The following is a 17,360-nucleotide window of genomic DNA, read 5'->3' on the forward strand; positions in this document are numbered from 1 at the left end:
TTATGTTGTGATTAAACTCGCAAATGGTACAGAATGAAACATCAGGTTAAAACAATAATTTCTCGGGAATGTCCCTAGTCCATACCCCCACCCCCTAAAAAAATACGCTGTATAGAACTGTAGAATGATAATAAGAATTATACAATGTTCCTTATTTCCCTAATAATCTTAAATGACAAGCGATTCGTAGAGTTATGACACATTTTAATGCTTATTAGCGTATCACTCAGGACAATTACCCCCTAGACAAATAACCCCTGGAAAACTACCCCCCCCCCCCCCAGGACAATTATCCCCTGGAAAATTACCCCTTTGCACAATTATCCCACGTGGACAATTACCCCCCCCCCCCCCCCGCCCCCGTGAACAATTATCCTTTGTGGACAATTATCTCCTACCCCTGAAAGTTACCCCCCCCCCCCGAAAATTACCTCCAGTTCATTAAAGTGGAAGTACACCCTAAACATGATTTGGTTTTAATAACAGCATTAATGTGTTGTTTACTTTATTTCTTCAAGTAATTACAATATTAGAAGAATGTCTATTTGTCATGGTAAGCACAATTTATTTTAATTAAAAGCATTTCATTTGATTTGTAAAAAAAGACAATAATACAAATTTGTTATTAGGGTGTCATGTTTGTTAATTAAGACTTTCTTTTAAAGATGGATTAATTCATTAAAAACGACCATCGGACGATTTCTGGATGTAGCCCCAGGCCTTTCCCAGTAAACACTCTGTTCAAATAAAAAATGCATGTAGTGTTTTCAGTTTCTATTCAAATACCTAGAAAACAAAGCCATAATGTCATATGAAAGTACACTATTGACAGGCGAGATTGAAAATAATAGCTTTTGGTTCAAACAAAGCCATCGTGTCATATAATAAAAAGCAATTTGTTGACACGCAAGATTGAAGATATTTTTTCTCCAATTATTTCAAACCTTGTTTTGACAAGACTCACATAATCATATGAATTGTATTTACATATCCCTCGATTGAAAATACTTATTTTCAGTTTCAGTTCATTAAAAAACAGAGTTGAATTCTGGTCACGCGATTACATTCTGGACATTTGTTGTTGTTTAGAAGTTGGTTGTGTAGTACAACCAGTGTATATTGCGAGCTTTTTAAATACTAACATTGATAATAAATCAATAATCTTGAATGGTAGTCACGGGCACTGCACATAATCGGGCATATGGGACTACACATACATGTGAGCTTTGGTCAAGGTCTTGTAGCTATTTCTTGTCGTATTTCGAAACATGGCCTTCTAGCCAGAAACATATACAAAAAACATTGTTCCCCTTAGCCGGTTCAAGTGCAATTCAATGTGATAGCAGTAGTTTTTGGTTTCAATTTTTTAACAAAGAAACAATCTTTGATTGTCCGGGGATAATTTGCCAGCTGGTAATTGGTCGGGGCGATTGTCCAGGGAGTAATTGTCCTATAACCCTTTTGGACCTGCTGTATATTTGACTGCAAGGCGCATGCGTTTCCATGTGTACTTTGAAGGAAGGAGTAGAATATACTGGCAATTAAACTGTGAAAAAACCTGTTTGGAGGCAATAAACCTTGTTTACTAACTTATGCACACTTTCATACAAATGTTCTCTTGACAACTAAAAAACCTGCCTGAGGCTTATCCGACTTAGCAACACATAATACATGTTAATTATCTAATACACTTGATTAAATACTCAAAGGATCACATTAATATTATTCAGAGAAATATCGTGAAAATTATCCCAAATGAATTTAACATCCTCCAGTTGTACAGCTTTCAAGCTTCAGTCTAATGCGAGTTTTAAATTTGGAGTTATTATCAATCGAAAGTCTTACTTTTATATTTTGTATCTTGTCATAATTGATCATACCAGGTATATAATGTATAGTCGAGTTCATTTATGTCTCGGGATTGATGTTCGTTATTTCCTTTAGTATATTTGAATATAACATGCGAATTTTTTAGTTATTTCACAGTCTAATGCATTTGGATATGTGATTACCAGGCAATCATGTGCTTCCATGTGCGTTAAATTGCAAGCCATGAAACCTGATCTTCAGAAGACTTGCGATTAAAGGGGTAGTTAGTTGCCTCCTGTTACTGGGGTAGAGGGAACGTACAACCACCCCTTAGACATTCTTGTTCACAACGTTCCCGTTATAGTAAGCCAACAGAAATCAATTTGTTGTTCGATCGGCACTCCAGCAGGCCATCAATATATACAAAGTTATGACATATCGTCCCTATTTTCACGAAGTGACGGTAGTGAGGAAAATCGTAACGCAAAGTGAATGCAATTTTTTTTCACTACCGTCACTTCGTGAAAACAGCGACGATATATATATATATTTACAGATTTTAGCTTTCGGTGCAAAAATCAATTATAAATAAGAAGAATCAAATTGAAGTGTGCTATTATAAAGAATATTATGAATATTTGTATGACACACACCAACCCTCTGCATTGCTTATGGCATATTCTCCTTATTAAAAGTAATATTAATTGATATTCGAAAGATCTTTATTATTCTTCTTATCTCCCTCTTAGAATGTCACTGATATTTATGTAAGTCTGATCTTAATGATTTCGCACCCGCTTCCCATGAACATTCAAATCATTGTGATGGGATCCCTCGGTTGCTTAAAAAGTTTGTTACGACACCTACAGCTCCACCGTTCACTCTAGTTCCCAGAGGTTTAAGAAGGGTAATGGCACAAACGAACTGTCTATTTCTAATCATATAGCAATATTAACAGAAATAAGTTAAGAAAAGCGAGGGTTTGGGATGAAATGATGGATGAATTTGAATGATATTCGAAGACTTTTGAAAAGTGATAATAATGAATAGGATTTTCAAACTTTTTTTTTTGCGAATATTTTTCCAAATTTTTGAGAGCCCCCAAAATATGATGGCAAAATTTCACTTAAATAGTTTCATATTGTGAAAGTGGATGCCATCTTAATCACATTTTTGTACGGATTCTCAAAATGTGTTTGAAGTCGAATATTGATGAAAAAATACAAAATTTATGTTTTCTGCGTACAACAGAAAACCCAAATTATGTATTCTTATATCAATATATTTTTTTCAAACACTTTTTTTTAAAGGAAAATCTTTGCAAAAGTGTATCTTACATGACACCCTCTTTCACATAGTGATACAATTTAAGTAAAAATTTGCCCTCAGATTTTGGAAAATTTGGGATCCCAACACTTTAGAGGGGGTATAACATTGTGTGTATACATCACGTCCTATACATCCTTAATACCGTAAATAATTTCAACCGATAATGCCCTAACTTTATATTATAGTAAGAATCACAATACATAACCTTGGTGATGAATTATATGCATTTATCCAACGCAAAGAATGAAAAAGAAATTGAAACCAAAATGAATTAGGCCAATGAGGGGTTTCGCAAAATGACTATCCATATACCCAGAATCGTTTATAATTCAGTTCTTTATATTATTATACATGTATATATGTCAACAGGAAGTAGTTTAGGGCACTCTTGTTTGCTGACCTTGTCCATTTCTGTGGCTATAACCCTCAGAACTTTGTTGTCGCTGTCTAAATAATGATTCAAATTGAGGCTACACGTAATCCGTGACATTCTTTGCCATTCCAAAGAATTCAGTTAATTCTTCAATACATACATTTATTACATAAAAAGTATCTTTAAGTACGTCATTTGCAATAGTAAATAGTCAAAAACCATTCATGCTTTAGATAAAACATAAATAACAAACATAATTGATTTAAGTTTCAACTACGACGGATAACTAGAATCAGATAAGAGATAAAATAATACAGTTAATATTTTCACTAACGATATCGATACAGGTGTTAATCGATATCAATAAACACTCCATTGATCTTTGTTCTCCTGCGTAGGCCTCTCCGATTCATTTCGTTAAACAATTTGTCATATTTTGGTTGCCATGGGAACCATGACGAATTGCCCTTTACTTTTGTCTGGTAGAGATTCGCCGTATTGAATAATTCGACCTTGCTGTACTTTGATATGGCCGACAAATTTATAGAATAGAAATGGCAAAGACCTTAAAAAAATCGACCTAAAACAATAGGACATTTTCGTTATGTTTGTTCTACCTAGCAACAATTCATATATGTAATTTGCATTCTAAACTATTCTTATACATGTACAATTATTCGGAGCACGTGAATGCAATCATTTGTAACGAGGCAGTTAACAAAGAGTGTATTAAATTTGATTACGTTAGGAAAATGTCCTATAGATTCGTTGGCACCTATGCAACTGTGTAAACGGCAATGGTAGTATTACGTAATCCAAAAATGCTTTCCGAAGGCAATACAACATGCATACCAAGGAATTCAATTCAATTCAATTCAATGATGGTTTTATTCATTTTTAAAAGTGCCTCGCAGTCAAAATACTGAATTGTGCATGTTTACATTATACATTGGCTTCGTTACTTAAAATCATATTTCATTTGTTACGATCATTCAAACAGCATTGGAAATACTTTAAGGTAATACAAATTTTTGGTATGGGGTCATGAATTTGGTTCAAATGAACATATTGGACGCATATGCGGTCCTACAATATTCAGTAATCGTTGTCGCGGTTGAAATCGAGTCTAAAGTTATAAAATTGTAAATAATAAACTCTTTATGTTGTATAGCTCCCTCTCAAGGTCAAGATGTAAATTAAGCTATAAAACAATGTTTCTTGACTAAAATCTACCGATTATTTGTTCCCGTTCGGAAATTATATATCACAAATACATATTCTGAGATTTTCATGGTCGCAGCTACCATTGTACGGCCGTAGGCGCTATTTGAAATTTATCAAAATTTACCGGGAGCACCGGTAAATTTTTATATTCAATTTTTCTCGAAAGCAGAAGTAGTTTCGGGGCTAAATTTTCTAGTGCTTATAATACATCCACAGGGGCATCCAAATATATCAAAATTGTAAAGAATCACTATCCACCCAATTTTCAAAATTTCCCCAAACTTTGTATTACCTTTAACATTACTCATGTGTATAGACCGGCTTACTAATATATTCAAATTTATCGATGATTCTCTCCTGGGAAACTAGTGAGTTATTCCATTAATCTGTTATTAATTAATGTAATACAATACTTAAAATCCAGTCTGCATACATTACTTGTTGCTATGTCGGATAATTCTCGGGCAAGCTTTTGGGTTGTCAAGAAGAGACTATGTACAAAAAAGTATGCATAAAATTTGAATTTGTTAATAGCCGGTCTATTTAAAAGGGCAAACATGTACATGTACATGTATATGCCTTCGTGAAGCGCCTCGATATGAAGTATATCATTCACCTGTTCCTAACAAATGAATCTCAATAGTCATAATTCAAATTACATACATTATACATTAGTTGTTGCTAGGTAGGACAAACATTATGGCTTGTCCTACCTAACGGCACGTAATTTAAGCAGTTTGTATTCTGACTAGAGAAATACAATTAATCGTAACAGGTGAATGAAATAATTCGTAAGTGTAAATAAGGTTACATTACGAAAATGAACTGTTGCCTTTAAAGTGACCCGGTAATATTGTTGAAAGGCTGATGAAAAAACTGCGTAATCTTTTTTGAAATGTTACTTATTACATTCCTTCTACTTTTCTAACCCTCTCACATGCAGAAAAGCCTGAAAAAAAATCAAACCACAAAGATATTCATGGTTTTCTACAAAGACGTCACTGTGCGACACCCTCTAACAGTCATTTCTCCCAAATAATTTTTTGAATTTCTTCAACCTTTCTTCCATAAAAAATAGACATAAAACAGGCTTCTAAAAATCTTTCAACACTTAATGTTCGGAATGGTATATAGAGCCAATTCACTGCTGTGCGACGATTTACATCCACCTAAAATTTAAAGATATAGACCAGTAGTTGTAAAAATTGCGTTTCAAGGGTATTGGGTGCAAAATATGCATTCAATATTGTTTAAATATTGCCTTCAGAGGTTTACATGGCGATACTTCAACCTCAATTTGCAAAAAAGCAGAAATATATGCCCATATGTTCAATGTTGAAGTGCATTCGCGATATCTATCCAGGTCGGATCAATATGATAATTTACCAAATATATCAATTGGTAGGCGGTTTCCCGGCAACGTTTGTATCATCACGTATTAGTAAAAACATATTCTTTCACATGATTGGTAATAAGAGCTTCCATTAGATTTGTTGACATGGGGGAGGGCGTTTCCAAAACTGTTTTATACCTTTAATTAAGTTATAATAAAATAGTTTTAAGAATAAGGCGTCGATCAGATCAGTTTTTCCCAATTGATTAGTCTGGAATGGTATATAGAGCCTATTCATTGCTTTGTGACGATTTACATTCACCTCAAATGTAAATAAATTGTAATAATATAGTTGGGAGAATTAAAGAATCGATCAAATCAGTTTTTCCCAATTTGTATCATTAATAATGGTCTGTTTTCACTCAAACTGTCAGATTATCTTTGATTGTTCATCTAGCATTGAAGTCACTACTATAGCACCATTTACTGTCATCTGAACAATGCTACCAAGTCCCTTTAAAGATAAAGTTGGGTTCTGGTCATGCGATTGCATTGTGAAAGAAACTGTGTGGATGCGATCAGAAAAGGTTGATCATCTAGCATATAAGTATAAAGTATTGGTATCACGCTACTGCAATTAGGTTCTGGAATCATCAAAATGATACGAAATTTGGCCCAGTCTCGGTAAAGTTTCAAGCACTGTACACCGAAATATGTATATAGGGCTACACGAACATGTGGCATTACAATCCGTCCCGATTGTTATATTAGCATATTTAGAATATGAATGCATTTGAAGAGCCATGCTTTTCAGGAAACATTGTTTGATGTTCTTCCACACTCCCATAAAACAATGATAACGTTTAAAAATTATTGTTCACCTCTTCCCAGAACTCAACCTTCTCTTTAAGGTTTCCTTAATAAGCGATGATCCTTAGGATGAACCTTACTCATCTCTCGCAGATGATATAAGGCGTTACACCAAGAGGTAATTTATATTGTCGATACTTTGAATTGTGTGCATACAGTTTCACTGTTGACTGTTGTAATGACGCTCGAAGTGAAGTCATCGAAACGCAGAGAACCATTTCCTCTTTCGGATTCATCAACACTTCTTAAGATTCTTATTTTCTAGAAAGATGGTGTAAAAACATTATGCCTACGTTTCCTGAACTAAACTGATATGAAAGCGAGAGATTTATGATCCTGATATAATACTGTGTACATAACAAGTTACAGCCTCTTAGTATTGTCATGGTTTTCCTGATATTTGTTTTGGCCTGCCGCAGTCGTTACACCCATTTTCTGTTATATATACATTGTTTCGTCCCTATAGATAGAAACTACGTCATTGGCGCCGCAGGCATATTGCTAATAGTTTTATTGAAATTTTATTTCTTGGAATAGGAAGAGGGATACAGGGGGACCGAACGAGATATGAGAAAGATGGAGAAGAGAGAGAGAGAGGAGAGGGGAGGGAGGGAGGGGGGGGGTGAGAGACAATGGGAGATAGAGGCGAACGAGATATGATATAGATAAAAAGGGAGAGAGAGAAAGAAAGAGACAGAGAGTCAGAGAGAGACAGAGAGAGACAGACAGAGAGGAGATATAAATAGAAAGAGAGAGAGAGAAGGGGCAAGAGGGGAATGAACAAGAGATAAGCTAGATAGAGAGATACGGAGGGGGGGGGGAAGCATGTTGGTATAATAACCAACGAAATCTTTCACAATTGTTGCCGGGATATAATTTCTGTGCCTTGTATTAATAATAAATCAGTGAAAATTAAAATTCGCAAGATGGCTCCTATACGGACGAACACTAATTATACTGAAACCTGCAAACGTAATCAGTTATCTTTGAAGATTTTTACCCGTTACCTCTAGGAGCCAGGTGATCACTCTATTGGCTCTATGGGAATTAAAGAATTTAGTAGTAAACGGGTAAATTGCACAATCCTAACACAATTTTACTATGGTCCGTGAAAATGCGGGGGAGGGTTGAGGGCGTAAACTAACACAATAATCTTTATGATTTCCATAAAAGGGATTTGACAAAAAAACACACTAGTTCCCTATTCGTGCGTTTATTTCTTTCTATCTACAGCGCCGACACAATGCGATGCATATAAGGAACAGGATCCTTCTTATTTTCATATTTTCTTCCAATTTGTTTCCATTTTTATTTTCTAAATTGGAGGGATCTAGAGTCAGTCATGCGAGAGTCGGGGCGAGAGTTTACGTTGGAAGTCGCAAGAAAGATATAAACATTGTTTTTTTGAATATTTGTTTATGTGTAAAGGCCATCACAGATGGAGGCATATTGCTTTTGACGATAATCCTTAGCCTTGTCTCGTGCACTTTTTCTTTTGTTTCATTTTAGAAATTAGAGGGAAGTAGTGGCATGCGAGTAGCAATTATTTAAGTAATAAACTCAGAAGAAATATATAAACAGACCATTTTACGATACTTTCTGTATGCCATAACGGATATAAGAACCACCGCGGTTTTCAAATCACTTATTTATCATTTGACATTAGTCTACGGACATCCGAAATCAATCCATTAGTGAGAATCCATACCGGGCTCCGGATCACATTGTGTCATCTCCCGGTGACGTAACAATAGGCGGTGATTCACGACGTGTGGGTCACGTCGGTGTAAATATTTACCAAAGGTATCAGCGGTTATTAAAGGAGAGTTTGTAATCAAAACCGGGCGTTAAAATTATGATAGTGGAACCACGTAAAAACGTGCCAAAGATTTTCAGATGTATAGAAACGAGTGATGTGCACATTGATGTTGTCATGGAAATTTACTGTTGGTATTTAGACAGACAAGAAGAAAGAAAATATAGGGGAAAGGGAGTGAAATAGGCGAGAAATTTGAATGTCAGTCTATACACCTGACTTAGGACAATACAGGTTTATCCATTAGAGTGCAGTACATTTAGGCTGCCATTCAGCCACAAAATATTTTAAAGATTAGTAAATGTCTTTAAAAAATGTAACATACGGATTGCAAAAACAGGGCCACAAGGCTATCACAATTGTGAATTAAGCCAGATTTAAAGTTTGGTTAAGAAAAAAGAACAATAACATGCAAACAACCTCCCCCCTCCCCCTCGCAAAAGAAAAAGATGTACCGAAATCTTATTATATCTCAGACTGTACTATTGGCAAAGACCAGAGTTTTAATACTTTTCATTGTTTCTAGTTATGATCTCAATCTATTAACATTTTATGAAAATAATCAATTTTCAATAATTATACTCACCTTTCGTTAATAAAACTATAATAGAACTGTGTTCATTCTTATTTCCAGATCTTATTTGGATCGGGGGCGTTCAGCGCAGCCAGTTCTAAAAGCAGTTCTAAAACCAGTTCTGAAACCAGTTTCGAGTCTATTCGTGGTGAAGAGGATGACGGTAAGTTTAAAAGTTGAAATATTACAGTATCTATCAGCTGAATTACCTAAAATGAAAACGTGTTTGAGACCTGGGCATCGTGTCGTGAAACCGTCATAATTACAAATGTTTTACCATCTCGTTGAAACGCGCGTTAATATAAATACACGCGTTTCCATGAAAAGCGCAAAGAGACTTTGAAAATAGTGCGCTATATAAGAATCTACTTATACACTGTACTTATTATCATTATTATCATTATCATTATCATTATTATTTTATTATTATTGTTTATTATTATTATTATTATTAATATTATTATTATTATCATCCTCATCATCATCATGATCATTATTATTATTATGTCGGGTTCATAAATCGTTGCGACTGATTCGAATCAATATCAACTTAAAATTTATCGCAAGTCTCTTTTTAGCATAGGCCTATTGTAAATTTGCGATCGATAGGGGTAAATTGGTCCTAATTTCTAAGACGGGTGGTGAGCTACACAAGTAATATGGCTCCTAAAGCGAAGCTATGTTTAGGGGGTGCGGTAAATTATGATCACATTCTCTCTCGGTGGAGTCAGTGTATACATTTTCAAACGTGTATACAATTCTTCTCTCCAGCAACCCCGCAACATTTGCTATGTAAGGAACCTTATCCATGGTTTAACTGAGAATTGAAAAGCTCACCTGCCACCTTTAAAGCTGGATCCAATTGCATTTGTATATTATGAAAAAAACAAGCAACAGACGAGCAGACAAACAGATCCCAAAACGTTATTTTTTTATTATTAAACATACTAATTTATCTACAAATCATAACCTAAATACGTAGGATACCTCACAAATCGAATATCAAAGAAAAGGTTCATTTCAAACCAAAAGAATATATGGTTATCAAAACAATAGCATATTTCAAACAATATATCACAACGAACGTTTTATTTCAAAGAAATTAGATTTCAAACAAGAGTACATTCAATTTATTCAATTTCAGGTTCTGGGAATCCGGCTTTGCCAATGTGGAGTGAACACCCCTCCTTTCACGAGCAAACAAGACAAGGCATGTCCTGATATGTACACAGCACAAAAGAAAGTGGACACGATTTTAAAATAAATATTTAGCCTAAACAATTCTTTCATAATTTGAAAATAAACCTTAATCCTGATATGTAATTGGAACCATACCATACATACATGATTGAGTATAACCATTTAACCATGAATGAGCCCCTGAAAGAAAATTACAAAATTGGGCACTTGGTCATTGCAATGTTGACGAGCATTGGAGGTATCACGTGACTCGTCCACGATCCTGGGTGGAAAGGAGAAGCATCTTGATCTTGCTTGTCAAAACCATGTAGTCCTGAGACTACAGTTGACACCAAAAGCTCAATCCTCCTCATTGTTCTCATTCTTTGATTTCATTGTTGACCATGAATGTCTTACAGATGCACATTAATTTTGAATGACTGCCTGCTCTGCATGTTTTTGCAATGTCTTTAATCAGACCTTCTAACTGTTCAATGAATGTGCCCATCAAAAAATAGAGTATTAATTTGATATAAATATCATTTAAATTTAATGACGGTTTACATGAAAAGTGCTAACAATGCAGAGTGTCCACTCTCTTAATTAGCTGAGTGTATTTTTCACTTTTACTTTATCACTCACGTCACGGGGTCATATACACATTTATCAGACACTGTTCCCACGAACAAAAACCGCATATGGCACTTGAATGTGTATATATTTGTATGCAATATGACATTTTGTTTACCTGAATATTTTTATATTATGAAAGAAAGTGAACGATATGTGAGAAGAAATAAGTAATTTGTGAACCATTCGAATTAAATGATTGAATGATTTACATATAAAAAGCGAAATAAGTATAAGTATTTAGACATGTATAAAGAGGCCAGTTGGCTCAGTCGGTAAAGCGTCCGTCTGTCGAACCAAAGATCCCGGGTTGGACTCCCACCCAGGCGGATGACTGAAGCCTGCGTTGTGTGTTAACGTGCCCCTTCCCTTGTTCATAGACGCAGGTTATGTCAAATGGAAAACACTCTGTCCCTCGGATAGGACGTTAAATGGAGGCCCCGCGTATAGAAGAGTCACTTCCTTTGCACGTTAAGAATCCACTGCACTATTCGTATAAGAGTAGGGGAAAACCCCGGTGTAGTGGTCCACCTGCACACACCCCCAGTATAGTACCATAATAATACTCTGTAAAGACACCTGATACCAATAATCGAGCCAGCAAAGTACCGTAGCGGATTACCCAATGTGGTTGATTAATATCAGAGCAGAATATAATCTGATAACCTAGGTGATATAGTTGCAATAGTCATGTACTGGAACTATATTGTCACCTAGAATATAGTGATGACCCAGTAAGATACTGAGGAAACAAGTCTTCCAGCGCGCGCGCGCTACTCAGCTACTGTAGATCGCCGCCTTTAGATTATATTCTGTAACAGTAAGTTGCTGGGAATGCTTGTGCGGAATACGCGTGCGTATTATCAGGCAGCCCATGCGAAATACATCCTGCATGCTCGACCCGCTGTAGCGGCGGATCCAAGAGTTTTTTTTTTAAAGGAGGGGCATGAAGTGTTAAATCGGCGTGGGGTCCGGGGCCAAAGGGTACTTTATGGTACATTCTGAGGCATTTCTGAATGCGTAAACTGAACATTTATTTGAAAATTCTTGGCTTTTTTCGGAAGGAAAAGGGGGCATGAACCCCAACGCTCCCCTTGGGTCCGGCCTAGCTGGCAGGGCTAGCTAGCTCTCTGCAGTACGCCCAGGACTGGCGTCGACCGCCGGCGTCGCCGCTAGACCCGCCTGCGCCAGAGCTCGCATACCGTATACCTGCGGCTAGCATCAGCTACAGTTTCAGCTGGTCGGCGCAGCTAGCCTTGCCCTGCTGGTGGTTCCTTAATTGTCTTCACTCCAAAAATATCTACAATGTATACCGTAAGTTTTAAATATATAGATATTCATCTTATAGTCAGAGGAATAATCGATAATAGGGGAGTCTAATTATAAGGATTAATATTGTTTGAAAACCATTTGCCTTTGTATTTCATGAATAGATTTTTCTAGACCTATCTATAGTCCCAAATATAAACTTTTCTGTGTGTGATTCTATCGTTATTTGTGTGTGTGCGTTGGCAATTTTTCTACGAAAAAGTGTTGTACAATCAAAATTCATCCAACTTGAGCATACCAAATTCCACTTCACACTCCCATAATTTCAATGCATAAGGTCTAGCCATTAATTAACCGGTATCGACGTCATAAAACTCATTGGATTTCCTATATTACTTTTCCACACATGCATGTAGATTTCTACTTTCTAGGTCTACAAAACAAATACCGGTAGCCTAGATCTAGATCTAGGCCTACTAAATTATAAATAGGTCTAGGAGAAAATGTAAATTATTGTTCAATTGAATATTGAATATAGATCTAAATCATTATGATGCTTCAAAATCATACTACAGTTTAAATAACCTTAAAAAAATCAGTTCTCTTATTTAATTTCATCTGATTCACACTCACAGCTCAAAATCGCGTCGAAAAACTGAAAAAATGCCCCTTGAAAGCTTGATTTTATTCCATTGCACTTTGTTTCACTAGCGTTTGCGCATCGATAGACTTTATGATAGACTCTGTCTAGTCTAGATTAACAGAAAATTCAACGAAATTTTGGGCAAAACTTGATGATACTGCGGCTATTTGTGCTGCTCACTCTCCTCATTTGGCATGTTTGGCGCTATATAGCCAATGTACTATGTAGGTATTTCATTTAAAAATAATTATTTTAAAGTCAAGATGACTATATTGTCTACAATTCTTGGCATGCTTGTGAAATATTCCACCACTCATTCAAGGACTCTGCACAGTATAGCCTAACGGTTCATTGTGCGCAATGCTTGCACATGTCTGTAGATTATATAGGCCTACACGATAAAAAACAACAACAATGGTTAATTCACAAAATCAGTAGGGGCCGTGCTGGTACGAGAATAAGCATCGTCCGCATAAACGACAATACCCTCGTAAACGCAGACCATTCGCATTCAGAAAAATAAGGATTATTCACATTTTCGTGAAGGATCCGGATTCCTGATCCGTGCGTTGGTGATGCGAAAAACAAATTCCGCGATGATGCTCCATAATGCATTTTACACTTACGCAGAGACTTTCACTTTGATGAACAATAAATCCTAGGGAAGACGGACAACCCATAGAAAGTAGACGGTGAACTGGGGTATTTTATTACGCGGAATCCGTTTTTCGCATTAATTGCCAGCACGCGGATCAGGAACCCTGTACCCACAGAGCACCGAAGAAGAAAAAACGTCTGTGAAAATTGCAGACTATCCTTATTTCTTAGGGCGAGACTTGTCCGCGTTTACCAGGATATTCTCGTTTATGCGGACAATCTTCATTCTCAGACCATGCAGTGCCCCTACTGAAAATGGCAATATTCCTCACATCAATTCCACTCTTTGAGAAATAACTTGGCACAAAGTACCCTGCAGGAAATCAAGCTAGGGCCATGCAAGGACAAGTAAAAGAGCCACATCCATTGTAATTTGCAATTATTATTTTTCTTTTTCATAAAGATAGAGAATAATAGGAATAACTCATTGTTAGAAATACACATCACATGATTTGAAAAAAAAACTATCTATTTTTCAATTAAATGGCAAAATGGAATGATGATGCATTATGGTGCAGGCAGCATGTTCTTGGCCATTAACACATAATTACCAGGATTTTTCACTGAATATTTTTTAGATGGAATATATTAATTGTTCTTTATGTTATAATTTCATTATATTTTAATCAATCAGATTTTATACGTTTTCATTGAAATGAGTTATCAATGTAATTTTTTGGGGGTAAAATTGTTTCTTAGGATCATACACTGGCCCAACTTTATTTTTGAAGAAAAAAAATGTTATTGTTTTGGTAATTACTGTTGTAATCTAACAATACGAACAAGCAAAGGGCGTATACAGTAGTACTGAGTTGAACAATTCAGGGAAAGCTATTTATAGTGGGAGGGAGGGGGGGGGTAATGATCCTATGCACCTAATTCTGCATTGGTGTAGTACGTAGTTCCCATCATTTGCGATTTCCCCAGTCGTGTTATAAATTTGCTTGCATCTTCACATTGGAGTGAATGTTGTTATAGGGTTCTATAGACTATTACCCCCCCCCGGACAATCACCCCTGAAAATTACCGCAAAAGGACATTTTACACCCCTCCCCCCCCCCCTCTGAAAACTTAGCCCCCCCCCCCTAACCCTCAATTGAAGCTGTTATTCAACCCTTAAACTGACAACAGTGATCAAGGTTGACCTCTCAGTCATGAATATAAGCCATAAGGGGGAGGGGGGGGGGGGGTTATACTTTGCACCTACAAGTAGGGTGATCGTATACACCCAATTTTGCATCCAGTGGTTCCTATCATTTGTGATTTTTCCAAACATTATTTAAGTCAATTTTATAAATTCGCTTGCATCTTCAAATTGGAGTGATCGAATGCCGTTTTAGCAATATTTTAATTTTATTTTCATATTGCATCTTTTTAATACAAACAGAAAACCTAACATGCTTGAAGATGTAGAAGATCCTCGCTATCCATCCACCTTCGCAGCTTCTTTTGCCTCACAATTACCTCTGTCACAAGTCCCATTAAACACCGTGCCCGATTCTGGTGCAGCTGACAGCACTGGGGACACTTCGCCTCAATTGAAGCTGTTATTCAACCCTTAGACACAACCACTTGCCTCCTAATTACCTGCTATGAAAGAAATTACATATTGTGGTAAGTACATTAAAGCAGCAATGGGAATGTGGGGCTGTCTCACTGACAGCAGTGACCACAGTTGACGTACTCTCAGTCATATAATCATCAGGGGCGGGGGTCATACGTTGACGCTATACAAGTAGCATGATCCTATACACCTGATTCTACATCCAGTGTTCCAATCATTTGTGATTTTCCCAGAGATTAAGTCAATTTTATAAATTTCCTTGCATCTTCACACTTGAGTGTATTTTGTTTTAGCATGGGGCATGGGGGGGGGGGGTCATACTTTGATGTCATACAAGTAGCATGATTCTGTACACCCAATTCTGTTTTAAGTTTCGTCTATAGATTTGATTGCATTTGACATTCTTGAACATGTACGATATCCTCGCTATCCTTCCACCTTCACAGCTTCTTTTGCCTCACAATTACTTCTGTCACATACAAGTCCTAACACCATGCCTGCTTTTGGTGCAGGGAGCCTAAAGGGCATTTCCAATTTCCTTTGGTTGTTGCCACTTTTTTTTTAATGAATGCGTTTTAAGCCTTGTAATTGCGATATCTTAGTAATCATTTGAGGTATGAACTTCAAACCTGCTAATAGTATGTATCACTTTAGGAAAACAATCTGATTATATTTTGGGGTAAGTAGGTCAAAGGTCACATAAGGATTTCTCTTTATGCCAATAGAAAAAACTCTCACATTGTTTAATACAGATAACGTTATAGAATTTACACAATGGAGGGATTTCATTTTTTATTTTTTAATCTCTGAAACCCAAAACTGTTCAAAATCCAGGAATGAAAATTTAATCTAATGATACTTTGATCTCAAGATATACTGTATGTTTTGGCGGACCCACCTCCCACTAGCATAGAGTGTTGAAAGAGTCACACACTTTTTACAGCAAACGTTATTGTTGAGGCATAACATTAACTGTTTTGCGAGAACGTGCAGTTTTCTTCATGTTGGACTGTTTTCAAGATCTGTAATTTTCAATCTTTACCAATTAGTATTGCATCTGTTGGATCATTTAGAAGAAACACGTACTTATGATATTCATATTAATGTTTAAATGTGCCACATTAATCTGTACAAAGTAAAAAGGATATTTATTCAAGATTAAAATGATAGTGTTTAAGCCTATATTATACACTATTTATTTATAAAAAAATCAGTAATGTGAAGATAAGTTGAGGCTAGCAGTCTGCAATACTTTGAAACAGATAAAGTCCTGCAAAGGAAACAAAATAGAGCCTCAAGCACGTTAGGAAATGTGTGTCGAAGTGTTGAAATGAAAAATTATCTTACAGTAGTCTGATTGGTGTCCCTTTTTTTTATCTCCTTTGCAGCTTTGCTCAAGCTCAGCATCCATTATTACATTATTCCTTCACTTTTTATCAAAATTTAATGAATTTTTTCTTTTCTCTTTTGTTTCTTTTATTTGATAGAGCTACTAGCAAAGGAACAACTTCAACACTGCATCAAATGGCTCGACCAAAGTTATCAGTGGAACAATATTCACCTGGTTTCCCCAAAACAAAACAGCACATCCCAAAGAATGGTGAACTCCAGTTGAAAAGACATGCGATTCTGAAATAACCATGGTCATTTCAGACATCTTGCGGGAGAATTAACAGGGGCAAGAACAGTCAGTGATTTAGATACATTTTACCATCAGGAGCATTCACTGCATTGCACAGTATGTAACTGAATAGTTGGAGAGAAACTGGACTCTGTGCAACTATACTAGACATGACAAGTACAGAAGTACTAGCTAGTAATGGACAAGGAATTTTACTCACGTGAGCAGTTCAAAACCGAATCCAAGTAAGTTTTCCTCAAGTGTATCCAACCAGCCCTTCAAATGCTGCACCTAGACCACAAGGCCATCCAAAACTGCACCACTCCGACAATTCTGGGAGTTATATTACAGTCAGATCTCAAATGGAATTTCCAAGTGTTTGATACGATATCAAGTGCCGGCAAGCGACTATACATTTACGACATCTCAGAGTATCATGTGAAGATCTAGCAGACATCTTCTCGACATA

The 17,360-nt window shown here is 36.3% G+C and overlaps 1 long non-coding RNA gene across 1 annotated transcript; it reads left to right on the forward strand.

Annotated features, from left to right (window-relative positions):
* The first annotated feature begins 12,045 nt into the window (after positions 1–12,045).
* On the forward strand, positions 12,046–17,127 carry LOC115925182. Its single transcript, XR_004064585.1, has 3 exons — positions 12,046–12,451; positions 15,094–15,320; positions 16,758–17,127. It is a non-coding gene; the product is annotated as an uncharacterized LOC115925182 (long non-coding RNA).
* The last annotated feature ends 233 nt before the right edge of the window (positions 17,128–17,360 follow it).

This window comes from Strongylocentrotus purpuratus, unplaced genomic scaffold (assembly GCF_000002235.5).
Source record: "Strongylocentrotus purpuratus isolate Spur 01 unplaced genomic scaffold, Spur_5.0 spur5_scaffold_17, whole genome shotgun sequence".
In the NCBI taxonomy this organism is placed as follows: domain Eukaryota; kingdom Metazoa; phylum Echinodermata; class Echinoidea; order Camarodonta; family Strongylocentrotidae; genus Strongylocentrotus; species Strongylocentrotus purpuratus.